At 28.2% G+C, this 20,559-nt stretch overlaps 1 long non-coding RNA gene across 1 annotated transcript; it reads left to right on the forward strand.

Moving 5' to 3' along the window:
* The first annotated feature begins 9,327 nt into the window (after window positions 1-9,327).
* LOC126264238 (uncharacterized) lies at window positions 9,328-9,835 on the forward strand. The gene is made up of 3 exons (XR_007547000.1): window positions 9,328-9,437; window positions 9,546-9,584; window positions 9,657-9,835. It is a non-coding gene; the product is annotated as an uncharacterized LOC126264238 (long non-coding RNA).
* Window positions 9,836-20,559: the final 10,724 nt, after the last annotated feature.

Genomic DNA, 20,559 nt, shown 5'->3' on the forward strand with positions numbered 1-20,559 from the left:
ACCTCATTTGAAAAGTATTTTTATTCTCTATTCGATTCTATTTTAATAGGAAAAATCGGATGAGTAGTTACGAGCATACTAGGTAAATTTTAAAGAAAAAATCTCCCTACTTCTCATTTGTAGTAGTGCTTATAAAATTATCAGGGAGGTATTTTTAACAACCATCTTGTATACCTACTTTATTTATTTTATATTAATTTAAATTGGGTACAAGTAAGTACATTTTTTAATTTATATAAGAAATATTTAAAAAAATATGGTACTGAAAATGTAATAACGATCGACAAAATTGATTTATTGACTATGCATTTTAAGCGTTTCTCCACAACTAAATTGAGTGGTCCTCTCTGTATCTATTCTGTTCCGACGTTAAGTTTGTATTATAATTTGACAACTGGTCTCGTTTCCCACAGACACTAGATCTTCCTCCATCCACGGCGATGGATGATATTCCCTTCCCTATGGTTGTTTGTCAAAGGCTGGAATAATTAGGTAATGTCAAAATTCGATTGAAGCGGAGCAAACGCTGAAACTGTGTGGTTGATTTTCCTGACAGCAGTCTCACTAGGATTATGACACACTGGATCCACAGGTACCTTCGATCACTGCTGATGATTTCCAAATTGATGTAGTTCAAATTGTTGTTAGTGAAATCTAAATATTGATATCAATATAAACTTTTAGTACCAAAATATTTTAGTCTCAAAATATTTATGGATTGAACCTAATGCCCAAAATAATTTCACGCTTCAATAACCCAATGGATCGGAAAATTGAACTACAAATTGTACCACGGAAGATATTCGAAGTAGTGTAAAGTAATCCGAAGATATATGAATCTACAGATCTACAGAATAATAAGGACCGCTAAAGGTATCCACAAAAAAGGTTTTACGGAGAAAAGATAAAACGTTATTTGTGAAATGGCTTAGATATAAGGAAATGCAATGGGTCAATAAAAAGGTCTATAAATGAGTAAACTTTTTTTGCGTTGGTTGATTTTACTAATTTTAATTAGTCAGTACACAAAATTGAGAATTAGTCAAATAGTTCGTTAACATTTCTATTCTATTACATATCTTCTATTTAATAAGACAATATTATTTAGAAATAAATAACAGTTATATCTGTATAAATTTTCATTCCAATGTTGACGAATAAACAAATTTCTGAAGAAGTACTGTGCGTAAGGAGTAAATTGTTCCTCTGTTCCCGATGTTGTTGCAGTCACTTCTTTTCACCTTCACAAATATTTCAGATTAAATATGTACATTTAAAGAAGAAAATATATATTTAATCGTTACCCTCCTTTTAAAGTATGCCATCTAGGGTGCAAAAAAGAAATATATTAAAGTTCCGTAGAAGCCAGCTACGTGATGCCGCAATCGAAACATTGTCAACTAAATATAAATAGAATCCTTACCATACACTCATATATGAAGTATTTGTTGGCGCCATCTTTCATTAAATAGTTAAAACAGTTTTATGCGATAGGCAAATTATAAGAAACAGTTGTTCGGGTAATATTGAAAATATGAAATATTACTTTTAAAACCAAATTAAACTATTTAGCATTAATAAAATATTATTTAAAAATATAATTTCCAATCGACTATATTATCATAAATTACTAAGAGGAACTCTATGTTGAAGCAATTCCAGTTCCTTAGAAGGTCGACAGAGGGGACAATATCTATAGAAATTTGAAAAGAGCGATTAGTCTACAAAATTATAAGAGTTACACTAATGAAGTAATAATAATTATAAATTATTATAAAATATGATCACATAAACAATAATTTACTAATAATTTTAATTCAATTTTTGTTTAAAAAAAATACTAATTCACTAAGATTTTTTAATTCTCATGACTTACATTAATTGTTGCTAATATTTTTTCTTTTTTATTCTCTCTTATCCTCTTCACATACTAATCAAAATTAAATTTAAATATGACCCCGTAAGAAATGGGGAAGCCCACCTTCCTCTACTTTACACTCTGTTTTTTTATTTTTTCTTAATTTCAGTGTAAGTTGCTACTCTACTTAATATATTTGGAAGATTTTATTATTATGCATTTAGGATGACAATTTATGTAATGTTGTTTATTGTGCGTATTTATGATCTGAGCGTTCCTGGCGAAAACACTATACGTACATAGATACATATTTACACATTCTTAATTACTTGCCTTGTATTGTTACTATAAAAAATCCGTAAATGACGTATATATTCAAAGTATAATAATTAACAAATAAGTAAAATAATGAATTTAATTGTTGAAAAATATTTTGGATTTAAGGTGCCCTAAAGTAAATAATTGAATGAAATTAGATCCGGACATCTAAGTTCCATAAATTATATCGAAAATATAACGTATTTTTATGTTTTATTATTTCACGAATTATTTTTTTATAGATGCAGATATTATCCCTAACTCTCATATCTAAAATTTACTAAAAACAACCTGTGCTTTTTTTTCAAATTACTTTCGTAAAATATTTGTTTATATCTATTTTTTCAATTAATAATTTTATTTTTATTTTAATATGTCTCAAACATGATATTTTTAAGTGGTCACTGTTTTTATGATTATTTTTTTATTTTTTTTTGTCACAGTCATGTTCGTGATTAAAATCATTTTGCGATAAATAAATGTTTATTTTACATTTGTTGCATAGATAAAAATAGATAACAAATCTTAAAAACAGCATAAATAAAAAAAAAACGACACGTGCTTCTATTATTTATTATTCCTTACTATTTTTAAACTTTTTGTTTTGAGCTTATAGTTTAAATTACGCAATTACAAATTACCGAATAATTCCAAATTTAAAATATTGATCATTCAAAACACCGGGTTTTATATGAAATATTCTACTAGACACATTCATTATTTTTTGTTTAGTTTTGTGCTTAATCACTAGCTTAGTTGTAAGTGAATAAAAAGCACATGTTTACCAAAAATATTTGTTAGTGATTAATTAACACATAAAATTAATAAGGGGTCAGCCGTAAAACGAAAATATTCTATTATTGTTCTATTTTCTGAGACTCTAAAAGTGTCGTAGATTTAAAACATTATATTTTTATTTTATCAAGAATCATTTTCAAGTAATAATTACAAACAAATTGTTTTTCGACAATAAATTTAACCTTATTTTTCTACATATATGGCAGTCGTTACCTTTAGATTACAAAAAGGAAATTGTTTTTCAAAGTTACCAACGAAAGATAAAAACTGTTATTTTTTGCCAACTAATGATGATTTGTCAGATTTAAATTCTAAACTCATCAAATATTATACCATATTTCTTAGATCAGGAATAGGTATTTCTCAATTTTTGCCAAAGATGTTAGAAAAATAAATGCGTAGTTATTTTTTATGTTCACATTGTTAAACAGTTATTGTTTAATCAAAGTTGTAATTTGTTAATGATATTAACTTTATAAAAATATTTTGTGACACTGAAATAGAACGTTCACCAAACCTGATTGTTGGGATCGTGGAAAACAAAGTCGTATCTTATGTTTTACAGTTGCTGGTGAAAAATTGTATTATTTAATTTTTAATTTTACATTAAAATATTAACTTAAAATAAGTGATTTCTCTCGAAACGAAGTCTTTAAAGGCGTCTTATTAAAAGTTACTTCAAAGAGTAATTAATATTTTTATTTTAAGCCACAGGTACAATGAAAAGGAAAAAAATCGATATTTTCTTCTCATCTGCGTATCTGAGAAATTCCAAAAAAGTTGTGTCACGTATTCCTTATTTAATTAAAAACAGTATGTCACATCCACGACATTTCGGAATGGTTCAAAATTTAAAGACTTAAGTGGTTTAAAAACATAATTGGATGCTGCTCTATAATTATGAAGCAATTAAAGGTTGTTCTTCTATGGAAATATGCTATAGAAGAAACATTTGTTTATATTAACAAGAATACCTCTTCTTATCTCACTCAAAAGGGTTATCCAAAAATCCGGTAAACTATAAATTCAGAGTAATTAGTCTATTACTCATGTTGCCACAGTGATTTTGAGAATATTCCTTAGCAATTGATCTATCAGAAGTGAAGAATTGGATTTCTTTTGAGCAGATTTATTACAATCATTTTGAATCTTCATTGAGTTTAAAAAGCTTAAATGCAAAATTACAATATAAAATATTATTTATTTATTTATTTATTTATCTATCTGTTTATTTTGTAACACTTTCCTGTGTGGCCAACTTGAAATGAAATAATCCATTTTTTTTATTTATATCTCTATTTTGGTACATAAAAGCTTTAAGAATATACCCCAAAAATTGTTTTCATCATTATCAATAAAAGAAAAAATTGACTGAAATATTTTTTATATAAATTCCATTGAATTTCAAATCATGAACTTTCATAAAAAATACGATATAATAATAAATATACGATGGGATTAAAAATAACTTTTTCCAATAAAATTTACGTCTGATCAATTTATCAAACTAAATTATGAAATATCTGAGAACAGTTTCTGACTCATTAATGTTCACAATCAGTTATATCTTTAAATGTATATAAAAATGTGATGACATTATTGAGAATTTATAACAGACAAAATTGAATTTTGCGTCCTCGGACTAATTTAATATTTTATCCAGGGTTATTTATGAAATTTGATTTACACACATTTTCAAAAATATTTTTATTATGAGTTATTTATTTAATTTTTGTTATTTCCTATAACACTAAAATGTTTCTTATTGTTTATTTGGTTGGTACTTATTAAATCTCTCTTAAATAATTTTAAAAACAGAAATTAAAAAAAATATTTAATGTCTATGGTTTAAGTGATTTTTTAATAACAAAATATAAATTTATTTCCATAAAATGACATAAAAATTTTCAAACATAACAAACAAAATGTTTTGCATATTAAGGAATTTTATTACAAAATTTTATCTACTTGTATATCTTGTACACATTTTACGTACATAAACTAATTAAACACTGTTATGAATGATTAGAACTTTTATTATCCCACTCTAATATTTTATGCAATATGATAATTTATTATCAATGTACAATTTAAATAATTGTCTAAGCACTAAAAATCTTGTTAATATGTTAATATTTGCTACACTCGACTTTGTTTACAATATTAATAAAACTTAATCTTTTATCGGCAAAACATCTACTTATAAATTAAACATTGTAAAGTTTAATAACTTGCATACGAAAACAATTGTAGTTTACATTTTATAGACCTTATAACATAGATATTTATACATAATTACAATATAAAAATGAATTTTTATTTGATATAACAACAAGCACCACACCTCACGGCACGTTGTAATATTAAACATAAATCAAGTTTAATTACTAACACACCAGTAAAGACTCAATACTTCAGATTAAAATTCACATAATCATACTCTTGGATTATGCCACCCGTTTAGAAAATTAGAAAAGCGGTGCCAGGGAAAATTAAATTGGACCGATGATTCCCTTTTAATAAAAGCATTTGATAAGGGGGTGACACAATAGATGGATGATGTCCTCATCAAACTTTCCGCTGAATGTGTGTTGAACATTTTCAAAATAATAAACGTATGTTTATAAATTATGTTTATTTTGTCGTGGAAAGTAAATAATTCTATTTGAAATAAGGACATAAAGAAATATAAATATTAATAATGAAGTGTGGATATTTTAATTTTATTTTAATTAATCTAATAATATACCCCATTAACTTATTCTAGTGTTTTAAAAGAATATTTTAATTAAATAAACTATTGTATTTATATGCAAATTAATATAAATAAAAAGTTTAACTATACAGAATGAATAATGAAATTCTGATTTAAGTGTGCATTTTTTAGAATTTCCCATAGGTGACATATATACCATATAACCTAACCTAACCACTGATGAATTATTGTTTGAAAATTATTAATTATTTCATAGGAATGTTACTGTTATAACCAAATACAGAGATTTTTAAAAACTTAAATAACCAGTTAGACAGACTCTCTTTGTTTCGTATACGACAATATTAGATATCTCAAAATTTGCCAAAAATATAATTATATCTTGATCTTGATTTTATTTATGTTGAAACAAATTTAATTATGATTTAAATTTCACGTCTTATTAAGTTAATTATCTTACATACAAAAAAGTGTAGAAATTTTTACCGGTTCTCAAAAAATTTAAATAAAAAGTTTTCTTTTTTAGATTTATTAATAGACAGTTTTTTGGAACATTTCATAAGCGATCAGAAATATCACTGTGCGATTTGCGGTAATTAACGTTTTAAAATTGTGCTTCGGACACTTAAAGCAGTTTTTGTCTATCTAGTGTGTAAATATTTATAATGACCAAAGATAATCCATTTGGAACAACCTGTATATATAAATCTTTACAACATAGTATATGATACAATAATTCAATCAGAAAACGTATTGTCGTTTATTTTGTTTTTAATTTTCATTTTTGTAAGGTATCGCGAATAAGCGTCTAAACTATGACTACTAAACGTTTAACATGCCTAAACTATGAAGAAGATATAACTTTAGTCAATTAAGCGGATTTGATAGAATAGTGGGCCTGCATGAAGCAGAAATTTCGTTTCGAGAAATAGACGGTCCTAAGGGGTGATCTTAGAATCACTAATAAGAGAAGTGGACTCCTTTACATTAAATCTAAAACTAGTTAGGAACAAAATCACCAAACTAATAAAAACAAAACCACCAGCAGATAACCTTCCAGATGATATAATAGAAGCTATCAAAACAAAAAACTACCACAAAAAACGTTGGCACAAATACGGGCACCACAGAAATAACGTGTGGCGGGATCTTCTGGGCAGGCTTCAAGTCATGGACTGTTCCTTACGGAGACTTGTAAAGAAGTTAAAAGAGGAGCGTCCTGTATATGCGACCATCCTTTACAACAACCCCGAGCACAAATTCAACAAATGCAAAGCAACATCTAAACTCACGCATTTTGCAAGAATATATAAAACGGACCCGACAAATCTTACTCCGGTGCAAAAACAGCATACGGGAAATGGCCCAGAACATACACGAATCTCAACCACAGATAATCCAAAATAATGATCTCGCTAATCTACTCACGAGACCCAGCGAAATGCACCAAATTTTGCGAAGGCTGCCAAACAGCAAAGCTCTTGGACTAGACGGCATCAAATGCACCCTCTTAAATAACATACCAAGGAAGACACTGGTCCATCTAACTTATATTATCAACGGTATACTTAGATTGCAATACATCCCAGACCAATGGAAGCACGCTGTTATCTCTTACTTAAAACCAGTAAACCACCACAGAACCCCAACTCATAGAGGCCAATCTCGCTTCTAAGTTCTATTTCCAAAGTGACCGATGAGTCAACCTGCGCCGTCTGGAAATAGCTGACACTCAACTACATTTAACTCCACCCGAGCAATTTGAATTCTTTCCCAAACATGGCAAAGTACTGCAGGTGGCACGAATTGCAGGAGACATTAAGAAGCACTGAAACTAGGGGAGAAACACAGTTGCACTCTTTCTAGATATGCAAAAAGGCTTTCGATATTGTATAGTTAAATGGACTAGTGTATAAATTAAGTCAGTTAAAACTGCCAGGTGTCTGGTTAAACTAACTGATTCGTACTTCCGGAGAAAAACAGAGAATCGACGGGGAATTATCTAAAACACAAAATATTTCGGCTGGAGTTCCACAGGGAACGGTTCTTGCATCGAAATCATACAAATTTATACATCCGACATTCCCACACCTAATTGGTACTATACGCGGAGAAGACTGCCATCTCAAGTCGCTATCCAGCAGATCAAAATCCACCTGGGCAAGCTCACTGTGTTCTTTGAGAGGTGGAAAATCAAAATAAACCTAGAAAAGACAGAAATGATCAATTTTTCCAAAAAATACAACAATACAAGGACAGAATCCGACATCCGACACATGCACGATACAACCAAAATACCATTGGATCATGCAACACTATACTAACAACACAAAATCTTCCTCAAAAATACTTCAACAGGTTTTTTTGCTTAAGTTTTTCCCGTAGACAGCAAACTATAGACGGCAACGTAGTGACTGGTGTATGGAACATCAACAGTGAGATGAGGAATGGAATCATTGTGTTTAGTGATAATTCACGCTTTTGCTTGTACGATAATCATGCGTAAATAAGACGGCGACATGGAGAAAGACGTGATCCTCGCTTTGCTTTGGAAAGGCTTGTTCAGAACAATATGGATTTAATGGTATGAGGTGCTATTGCTTATGATAGCACCTTTAGTTTTCATTAGAGGCAATATGACGTCTCAGCGATATGTGGATGACGTTTTGGTGCCTTATCTTCAGGAAGATAATGTCCACGTATTGCCTGCAAAACGTTAAACTTCCTAGAATCCTCCTATGTATATTTACTGCCTTGGTCATCTAGATTTCCAGACTTTTTCCCAGTCGAACAAGTGTGGTATGTGATGAGGCAATGCTCCACAGACTCTTAATGAACTAAAACATCTTATTCAAGTCGGATGTCGGATGATATACCAAAAGAAAATGTCGATAATCTCATTAGATCGATGCCACGACACCTCAATGTGTATATTAATATATTAATCAAAGAGGGGGTCCAACCCATTATTAGCTCCTGAACTATGCTTCGTTTTTCGTCTAATTTTTTTTTGATCACTTATTATTTTGTAATAGGTTAATATTTTTCTAAAAAAAAATATAATAAATAAATTATATCTAAGAATTTTTTTTTTGCACGCAGTATATAAAGAGCACCTCAAAAATGTAGTAAAATTAGTCTTTGAAAATTCAAAGAAGATAATGTTAATTAGATAATATCAAATTTATTAACAACTGGGGCTAAGGTCACGTTCTGTTATTTTTTTATTTTAGCAATCTATAATATAAGAAATGAGATAACGTTACACTTGGTACGGCAAAAATATTAATAGGAGATTATTTTACAAATCGGGGAAACGGTTTACAGTATCATGGGGATTATTAAATTCTGAAACGTCATTTCATTATGTTTTTCTCGGGAATTGTCGATTATTTGTTTTTATATTCAAGAGATAATTTTTGTATATTAAGATAGAGTAATATTTCATTTAGTTCTTTCAGGATGTATTCAAAATTCATTATAAAATGCAGCATTTTTATTGCTTTAAAACTTTATTAAGTAGTGTTTTACATTTCATATCACTTGAAAAACGTGCATTATGACTAATGTTGTTAATATCATAGTTTCTATTAATTGCAATTCTGATGAAATTACTTATTTAATTGATAACAAATAAATGTTACAGGGCACTCAGTGCACAATACATTACACAAAACATTTTAAAATTTAACAATTTCAAAGGAAGGAAAACATAAAAAAGCAGACGATTATACTAGATTTTCACAGGTTTGTAATATCACTGCTCAAAAATTCCTTCAGGCAACGCACCATTTATAAGAATTTCTTTTACCCTAGGAATGAAATGTTTCATATCCGACATCTTAATGTTTTCAGGTATTGTATTTGGACCCCAACAGTCACCGAATTGTTGAGGTAAGTATTTTTGTGTCCTTTGAGTAATAATTTGCAGGAATCTCTTTGTCTAAGTCCAAACATTATCCTCAGAGTCCTGTTTTGAAGTATAAACCCTGCCTCCTTCACTCTACTCCATATTGGGAAACCATAACTAAAAGGACTGTGAACATTTGGCAAGTAGGCGGTTTTTAGAACTTTCATCGATCACTGAATCTTTTCAAACAACACACAATTTTATATGTTGTCTACAGTCCATGTGAATTCGTATAAATTTTACACTGTGGTATTCTCCAATATATTGAAAGGAAAAAAATTGTGCTTTTCTTATTATTATTTTATTGCAAATCAATTTTGAACTTTCAGAATGTTTCTTTTTTTTTGAATTTCTGTCATGCTTTTTTCAGTTGGTAGAAATTATGTGTCATCATCATCAATATAAACACAATGAGTCTAGGAAACACCTAAATATTTTTAAATTATTGCAATAAAAACTAATATGAAAATAAAATGAACTAATAAAAACAAGTGTTTTTTTACCAATTAAACAAAAAATATATTGTATATTTATTTATTTTTTTAAATTAATACCCGGACCGAAATCCTCAATTGTTCACGATCCCCCTACATCGATTTGGCATACTCAATATCAACCTATGGAGTAAATTTTGGTTCAGCTTTAGCCACATCTCCCGTATGGCTAAAATTAGTTGCTGGTGGTCTTCATAATGTTTCATTTCATACTTTTTCTATTGGATTAAGATCTGAGTATTTTGCAGCCCAAGGTAAAACGTTTATATTATTCTCTTCGAATGCTGTTCAAACGATCCTCGTATTATGTAGCCTAGAGTTATCCAGGAAAATGGAATTTTTACTCACATTGCTTAAATAGGGTAAAACTATGTTGCGACACTGAACTGCATTCAAAGTGGTTTCCATTAAAAAGAGGTCGGTTCTTCCGCCAATATTAATTCCCTCCCAAAACATTAATAAACCTTCTTCAAAATTCACCACTTCACGAGCATTTTGTAGCCGTGCTTCTTTTCCAGATTCTCTCCTGATATATATCCTTCCAGAATCTCTGTGATAGAAAAGTCTTGACTCATCATAAAAAAGAATACGGCTCAAATAATCAGAACCCCAATTAAGATGTTCTTGTGTCCAAACTAAATGAGCAGCATATGTGTTTATATATAGGGTATATTTGTAACTTATACGAAATTTTTTAACCAGATATGCACTTCTAAATAATAAATCGATTCACCGACATGCTTATAGCATTAGATGAATCAAACATTTTCATATCTTACTTTAGTTATTATACACCTATTGTATCTATTTAGAACAAAATGAAATAATTGAAAGTACAAGTCTAAGTATTATTGAAATTAATGATGACAATGATGCAAATAATTAAAATAATGTTAAAAATCAGGTGCATTGAAATTTAAGTAAATACAAATACTATCCATAAATAGTATGATTGTATATTAATTAAAATTGTAATTATATTTTGTCATGATTTTGTACATCCCGTAATATATTTGAGTAATAAAAAACCACATAAACATGCATATAATTGTTGCTCGGAGTGTCAATAACCAGATTGATGTTGATAATTTTATTTCAAACATTATGAAATTTCAAATTTTAATACTAAAAGTTTTTACTTCTATAACTGCCAATTTTATTTTTTTTACAGAAAACTGAATCATTGAAAAATTCTTGCCTTATTTTATCCTTTGACATCGTAGTTCCATATTTATCAATAACAACCATTTTAAAGACTCTAAGTATCAATAACTGGAAATAATTCAATATTAACACAATAAATATACCTTTAATTTTAAAAAGATTGCAACTTAATTTCCCTCATTAGAGAAAGTTAATCCCTTTATTTCATCCCATCATGATTTCGTCTGGTAAAATTATAAGAAATAATTTATTTAGCCTACACTTGTATAGCATAAGAGTAGACGCTTCTTTTCATCAAATAAACATCCTCAAATACTAATGCACGTGTTCACTACTGCATAAAACCGAAAAAATGAAATTATCAACAATCTGGAAATGTCTTCAAAATATATATATACCTTTGAAAATTCATAAGAAATAAAATAGAATAAATATTTGCAGAGTCCTTTACTTGGAAACTAGTCCATAGGCCATATCCTGCTATATTTATTTGATATATATTTAATAATTTAAACAAAATATAAGAAAAAAATGATATTATTCGATTGTTAGAATGAAAATATCAATAGAATTTTGAGACAAAAAATACTAGTTACCTGTCAATTCAGAAAAAACAGATTACAGTCTCCTGAAATATGAGTGTTTTAAGTTTTAAACTATATTGAATTAAATTGATATTGAGTATTATAAAGTTGAACTTAATTATCGTTTTTAAACTATAATTTCCATTAGTGGGGTTTTTGGTCAAATTAGTTGTTTAACCAAAAACTTGCTTTATTTTATCATTTGCCCAATTCTTTTCATTTTAAAACCTTTTATATATATATATATATATATATATATATATATTATTTAGTAAGAACGAACCTTTTGGAAGGTAACACCAACTTGTATAAATATATATTTCTTAATTAACAACAAAATGATATAACACAATAAATATACTTAGCATTTTAAAAAATATGGAAACCTACTCCTTCTGACTTAATTAAAAGCACCTTATCCCATTATGATTTCGTTTGATAAAATTATAAGGTAAAATTGGCGTCTCTTCATCAATAATTCACATGTGATTGAATAAAACAGCAATAATGATATAGGTAAGTTTAGGTGTAGGTGTAACATATGATTGGTTTTAAAACAGTAAGATTCAGAGTTATTAAATTACTTTGGCATTTTTAATTTAGTTAAATATAAATACTGAAATATTAAATTACCTATACAATACCATAGAATACTAAGATTAGTGAACGGTTCAGAATATCATTTCAGTTATTTGACCCCAAACAGAAATTTCAATTTAACTAATCTGTCGAAGAGGCGATGAAGACAAACAGAAAATTAATTACACGATTGGTCCTTGACACGTGTCTAACGGATTGTCAATTTAACCACCGATTTTGGTGGCGGTGTGCGCGGGGGTACCGAAACTCCAGCCGAATATATTGTAATGTTCAGAGTAGTTAAACGATGGAGGCAAAAGGCAATGCAAATAATGTCTGAGCGGCACAAAGGATGAAATATTGCAGCCGCAGGCCGCACCAACTACTTCCAACCAGCGAGATTATATTACAATGAGTGAAGTTTTCGCTTTGTTCTCCCTCAATATGTGTGTGTATACGATGTCGATTTTGCCGTTCTCCTGTTATGACACGAGCGTGTATTTTTTTTCCACTTCCTTTTATTATATCATGATTTATATATTTTTAATATATTTTTGGGATTTTAAACAAATATACATACAAAGTATTTTATCCATAAAACGAAAAAATATTTCATCTCTTATAAATAAATTGTATATACATGTCAAAATTATAGAGAAAGCCAAAAATTCAAAATAAATAATGACAATAGTTTAAATAATTATTATTGTTATTACATTTTATAAATCTATTTTTTAAGTTAATTTCGATTTTAAAAAAATAATAATAAACATTTAAAAATATATATGTGGTCAAAATTATTTAAGTTGATTTTTAGTTGTTTTAAAAGTTTTTTTTGTAACTTACCAATATTTCTACATAAATATAAAGTTAAACTTTGCTCTCTTTAGTGGTGATATCATCTCTTAAATATTTTCAAGTGGCAATGACGTCAAGTAATTGAATAGGGTTTTGATTCCCTTCAACTTTCAGAGCCTTGAAGTTTCACTAAAGCATTCCACGTACAGTGCAAAAATTAAATCGACTTCACTTAAAAACATGCCATGCATATTATTGAAGTAAATATTGAAGATAATGCATTTAATATGTTTTAATTTATGTTTTTGTTGAAAAAATATTTAATTTTTGTGTAAAACATGTTTTGTTATGACATTTTTTGATAAATGCATTAGACTATAAATCAAAAATGTTTAATGTTGAATTTAATGCATAGTTTATAATCATATACCAAGAAAGAAATAACAATGATATATCGAAAACCACCAAGTTCAATTTTCATTTTAATTATGCTTATCTCAACAAAGCGCTTTGTCCGTTGCAACAGTATTTTAGAAATTATAGACGTCACTTTTTCTTCTTTTTTAAATAATATATTATAAAGAAGAAATCATATATAATTTAGAACCTAAGATGTCGTAACATTTCATTAAACTCTTAAGAGATCAAAGTAACATGAAAACATTTATAAATACATAACGAAAAAATATCGAGGAGTAAAATTTTGGACATAAAACCACCAAAGAAAATTATATTTTTAGGTGTATTAATAATTTTCATACTTTCAACATAAATTAAATCAGTATAAGGACAACAGCCGGAAAGCAAATAACATCCTTAAAAAAACAACTAAAGCTTAGAAAATAGTTCAATTTAAATTTTATTGATTGACCTAAATCAAATAAAATCATTTTTCAATGTCATCCTCTAAATTAATGTGCCTTAATAACATTTAAAGATTACATTATCTTATTCTTTCTGGTGGTGAATATTCTTAAACATTTTACAAGATTTTTTTATATTTAACAGATATTAAATATAATTGTTTTAAGTACTTTCTATCTCTATAATAATAATAATAATAATAATAATAATAATAATATAATAATGATATAATTTAATATAAACAAAATTGATATATTAAATTATATTATTACTTCCTAAGACGAAATAAAAAATACTTTTGTTTAATTCTCAACCTATAGATATCCACTATCTTCAGTATGATAACAAATTTATTCATTTATTTAAATATCTTACTCTGACGAATTGGGCAGAGTTACGAATGTTGAATATGACACTTGTACCTTCATATGTCGGACAATACTTCCAAGTACACATTACTTGAACGAATTATTTTAAAATAAGGAGGATAACAAATTTAAATATGTAAATTAAATTTTATAAAAATTGGATCGTATTTAATTAATGTAATTTGGATATACTGAACACGAAAAATATATTTATTTTTTTTTTAATTTAAAAATCACTTTTAAATCATTTGTAATATTCTTGAAGGATTTAAAAAAATATCTAAAAAATAATATCTCTTCTAAAATATGATGAGGAAATTATTTTTTTTTTTTCAATTTGTAAAACACTTATTAATTTATTATATATTTTTAATTTTGAATAATAATCCATATAATAATGTTAATCTAAATGATTTTGTTTTGATTAATTATAATACGGAAAAAACCAAAAATAAATATCTATTATAACTGGTCGTAAATTTATAAATGAGATACTATATTGGTATCACATGGCATTTTATAAAAATATTACAGCTATTTATACATGTCATAAAAATAAAATTTTTAAAAGTTTATTATTAAATATTAGTTTAACTAATTCTTTTAGAAAATATACTATTACAATATAAATATATTATTAGAATAATTAATTTATACAATTTGTAAACTAGTAAATAAATGGTTATAGAGATATTAGTAGTATTACATAAATTATTCTTAAATTCATTAGTTTTAGTTTTAGAAGAATTGAGGCAGCTAATAAAATAGATATAACTAAAAGATTTAAAAGTCATCGAATATTCAATGACTAGTTGTCCGGTGTCGTCATTCGGTTTTCGGTTTAAAAATGGTACAGGGCGTCCGGCAACATATAAGTGAAATATATAAAAATTTTGTAATCCACACTTGTTACAATTACAAACATTTTGTCGTCATGGTAGATCAAGATTGGATAATGTTATGATGTATATAAAAAACAAATATGTACTGCTAAATCTCCATATGTTTTACCGATTTAAACTAGGTGAAAAGTTTCTATTTGAACATTTACGTTTTCTGTAGATCGGATACTATCGTATAAAAAATCAGCAGTAGATACCACTACTATTTGCTCGTTGCTGAAACTTCCTTTTATCTCAATCATGTTATGGTACCATGAGCCTACTGGCTTATTAAGGAAGAAAACCAAATTACTGAAGTAAAAAAATTAAAATTGGCAGTTATAGAAACTGCCACTCCGAGCAACAATTATAAGCATATTTATGTGGTTTTTTATTATTCAAATATATTACGGACTGTACAAGATCATGACAAAATATAAATACAATTCAATTGAAATAACAATTAATATACAATCATATTATTTATGGATAGTATTTGTATTTACTTAAATTTCAATGTTCTTGTTTTTTAACATTACTTTAATTGTCATCATTAATTTTAACAATTCTTAGGCTTTTTGTACTTTCAATTATTTCATTTTCTTATAAAAAAGATACAATAGGCTTATGGTAACTAAAGTAAGAAATGAAAATGTTTTATTCAAATTTGTCTAAGTATCGCGTAAAAACGGCATCTATTGTCGTTTTATATTTTGTTGTACTGAGTTTTTGTTCATTGGACATGACCATTCAAATAATAGTTAAATAAAAACACTATTTCAACAATGCACATTGAACTTTTCACTAAATCCATTCAATTTCACTTATAAGATATACACAGCATCATCATCATAGCTACAGATATACAGCTATAAGCATGTCGGTGACGCGAACTTACGGGATTTCATCCATCCAAAAAGTGTGTAAGGCGCACTGCGCACTGCACGTGCGCCAGTGATGTGCATGTCGGTGACGTGAACCCATAAGATTTTCCCTTACCAAAAAGTGTCCAACGCAGCTAAAGAAGTTTTCACTTCAAAAATACATCTTAATTGCTTTATTTGTAACTAAAAATGGAAACTAATTATTTTTTATGAATATGCCTTGGAGAGTATGTGGGAAACTGAAACATTGCAACGTTCATACTATTTGTGTGGAACTTTTTTAGTAATATACTAATCTTTTCGTAATTACGACTTTTATATTTTTCCAAAAAAAGTCAACAACCTCCTAAATACTTCATAGCAAACTGTCTTCAAATATTTATTAAATATGGTCATACGGTTTCTTTATAATATGAATATATATACTGAATAAAGTAATAATTAAAAATGTAAAATTTATGATATTGGAAATATTTGCGTCTTGAAAGGGGCAGTTCTGTGTATTATATATATAACAGATATGTCTACATTCCATAATGTTCAAATTGTCCAGTATTGGCTTGACACAACTTTAATTACCGGATAAAGGAACACTACTATCAGTCGTAACAGACTATAAATTCATGATGCATTTATAATATATGGTACATTAAACATAAAGTCAATACAGATAAATGTCAACTGGCAATCTTTCAGAGGTAAAGAGTGGAAATTCACCGGGGGAATGAGTTTTGATAATGAGGAAATAGAATGGTTCATTCAAACCAATTCCTGGAGTCATCTTTTATTCAAAGCCAAAAATATGAGACAATACCAGTTACTGTGCAGAAATAGTTCCACCTCTCTTCCAGATAAATTAAGTTTGAAAGAGATATAAACATACTGCTCTGTATGACAAAAATTTACTCTATTAAAAAAAATTCAGAAAAGAAAAATGTATAAGTATCCACAAATCCCATTTTATTAATTACTGTTTGACACTTGCATGCATTTGTTAATGTTTTTAAACAATTTCTTCTCATAATTATACAAATATAATGGTAGGTAGTTACAGAAGTTATTGAAGTATTTCAAGATGTGGTACATATTTTTGCATGCTCGATGATATTAACATTTGGAGATTGTGCTGACAATAAGTTCTGTTAGGTCGAGAAACAAAATGTGTCTGAAAATTGACGATTACTTGATCAGTGAGGTTTTGCCTGTAGATCTACCCTGTCCAAAAGTCCTGACAAAAATATTGGATGAAATCTGTTTTTCCTCCAAAACAGATTTCATCCAACCAGACGAACCATTTCATATATTCTTAATACATTTCGTCTTGTTCATATCGGCACTCTTCGGGTATTTAAAAATAAACAAAATCTGGACTATTTAAACAACTAACCAGTTCTTTGTAGTCAAGCAGAACACATATCTAGAAATAAGACCTTCCGAATCATTCAAAGTGAACGCAACATTGATGTGAAGGGAACGATATTGAAACTTTCTTACGGTGTTACTAGCTTCTCCTTTGTGTTTTATTGAATTTTTATAATCCTATGAAATATATATTGAATTTTTATAATCTTATGAAAAGTTCTTCAGATTACAATAACAATAATAAATATTGCATTTTTTATTAATGTAAGTAATTAAGAATCAGATTACTCTTTCAATGTCAATATTTATTAAAATTCACATCCTTAACTTAAGCTTCGCAATTTATTATACGTAGTACAGATTTGCATATCGTAGAAAACACTATTTTCATTTATAATAGTAGGTGTTATGTAAAATTTATGAATACAGCCTGACAGATATAAAATTAATCCGGGCCACACAAGAGAACAACGAGTTGATGTTGTTCGTCTCTGTTCCGATGGCATAGGAAAGATTCATACGGTGTGAAATAGGAACGAAATTGGCTTGACCAGCGGTTAACAATTTCCTCCTCACGCCGGGATAATCCACTTCGAAGATTGGAATGTCTGTGCCGCTGTGTGTCGAGCTAATGCAGTGAACAGTGGTGACAACCCGCCTCACGTTCCCCCCCAAACCGAATCCCCGAGACCATTATACTTTTATTTTATTGCCTAATCCGATTCCGCTGTTTGCAGTTAATTAAATTTCTCGTCTAAATGTGAACAGATGACAATCGTGTAATCTCCTCAGCTGCGTGCGAGGATGCTGCCGTATCTATGCCTCCTGAATCGTTTTAAATCTCATTATGGCGCTTTTTTGTCTGTCCCATTGTTCATGAATGGTTCCCGGATTTCTGGGGACATTGTTTACTTATTAAATCCTTCCAAAAGACAATCGATTTGAATACACATGCATATGTATGAGGAAACGCACATTTTTTTTAATCGGATGTCAGTTGTCCAGAAAAATGATTTTTACTTTCTTATGTACTGCTTATTTTTGTAGAACTATTTAAACATCTTTTTATTTATATATATTATCTTATATTTTCTTATATTTTTCATTTGAGCCCCAAAATTTTCAATCATTAATTGAATAAGCTTTTAATAAATTATTTTATTTTATTTATAATTTATGTAAAAAAAAACAAGTGTGCACGAAATTACCGATTAATATTATTCATATCGTTCTCGCACCGATGCTGAAGTGTCATTTGTTAAACACCGCCGTTCTTCCCTCGGAACCCTCGCCACCATGAAACCTCTTCTGGCCCTGATACGCTCATGAATTAATCCTTATTGAGGAGGGTCCTTCGCGCACTATTTGCTCACAGCTTGGCGCCAGTGTCATACACCACTTGCCACGAGTTTTGAAACCCGCAGCGATTAAACGATTCGGTGATTCCCTTCATCGTCGTCGGTTCCCTGATGCCTACCGGCGAAGACTATTTTTTGTATTACACCTCTCCAGGTTACGGTGATGCAAAAATCCCTGGTTATTTTAAATGTATTTTTCATTTTTCTGTTCTAAATGTGGTAAGTAGTTCCTATTCATTTACAAACGAGTTGAAATTTTAACAAATAAATAATATTTTTTCGAATATGAACGTTCATTTAATTTTAAAATAATGTACTTTTCTATACAAGCTTCTACAACTAATAAATTATAGTTCATATTGTATTTAGTTATATAATACTATTTATTTATTTAAAGGTTACAAATGATAAAATTCTTTAAATTTTAAATATATAATTTGTAGTTAAATATATATTTTTTTAAAGGGTCTTATTATTAGTTAAGAAATTAGGTATTTTTTAAAAGACAATAAGTAATAAACAGAATCAAGTTAAAGAAACATAAAATTCTGAAATCCTGGAAGACTGGTTTTAACAGAAATCACTCATAAACTCGAAACTAAAGTTTAATTTTGTTATAACCCAATTTTGGACAAATCCATTTTATATAATTGTGAATATAATGTGTGTGTAACTATCAGGTGGTGAGTTAACACATTATTTGTTACAATTAGTTTAATTTTTGGGCCAACGAAATGCGCAAGTATGGTTTTGTCTGTGGCAGAAGAAATTTTTCTATTGAAGTTATTTCTTCTGGACAAATAAACTATGAAAATAAGCATAAAAATAATTATCAAAAATATCTCAAAATATCAGGCTGATTTAACACATTAGTCTTACAATTAGTTCAATTCTTGGTGACGACGAATTTCCCAATTAACTGTCTGGTATATTATGTCACTAAAAAGCACTCAAATTTAAAGATATTTTGAGAAACATATTTAACGCATTGATTAATAACATTTAATTTATAAAAAAAGTATAATTTTATTTGAAAATTTTGTTTCAAAGATATTAGTAAGCTTCATAAAAAAGCGGTAAAACTGTAAAAACTGGTATGGTAGACCTCTGTTGATTGAACAAATTTTGTCATGCATTTTTTTATTGCGTGTATATAATGGACAATAATTTCGGTGGGGCACATTATATACAAGGTGTTTCACAACGTTCTGATTAGAAGATTTGGAAAACTTTTATAGATAAATAAGACGCATTTATGTATATAATTAATTGGTTTCCATTAAATTTCGTACAGTGTAGCCATCTAAAAATACATTAAAAATTATTGTTTCATTTAAAATTTAGAATTTGATTTCTCGACATCGAAAATGGATAATGTAAAAATAAACCTAATTATACAGGAAAACGTACTATTTTCGGTAAATCCACAAATTTTGAATTCGACTCTTTTCGCTGAAATTTTTTTCGGTTACAATTCCCCATTAAATAATTCTGTATGCCCATAATTTTCTAAAAAGTCTTTTAAAATCTTTTTATTTATGTCTATTTTGAATAAAAATTACATTTATTTTTAAATTTATACTGAGATTTTTTAGATTTTGAAAAAAAATTATTTATTTTTAA

This window comes from Aethina tumida, chromosome 1 (assembly GCF_024364675.1).
Source record: "Aethina tumida isolate Nest 87 chromosome 1, icAetTumi1.1, whole genome shotgun sequence".
NCBI lineage: Eukaryota > Metazoa > Arthropoda > Insecta > Coleoptera > Nitidulidae > Aethina > Aethina tumida.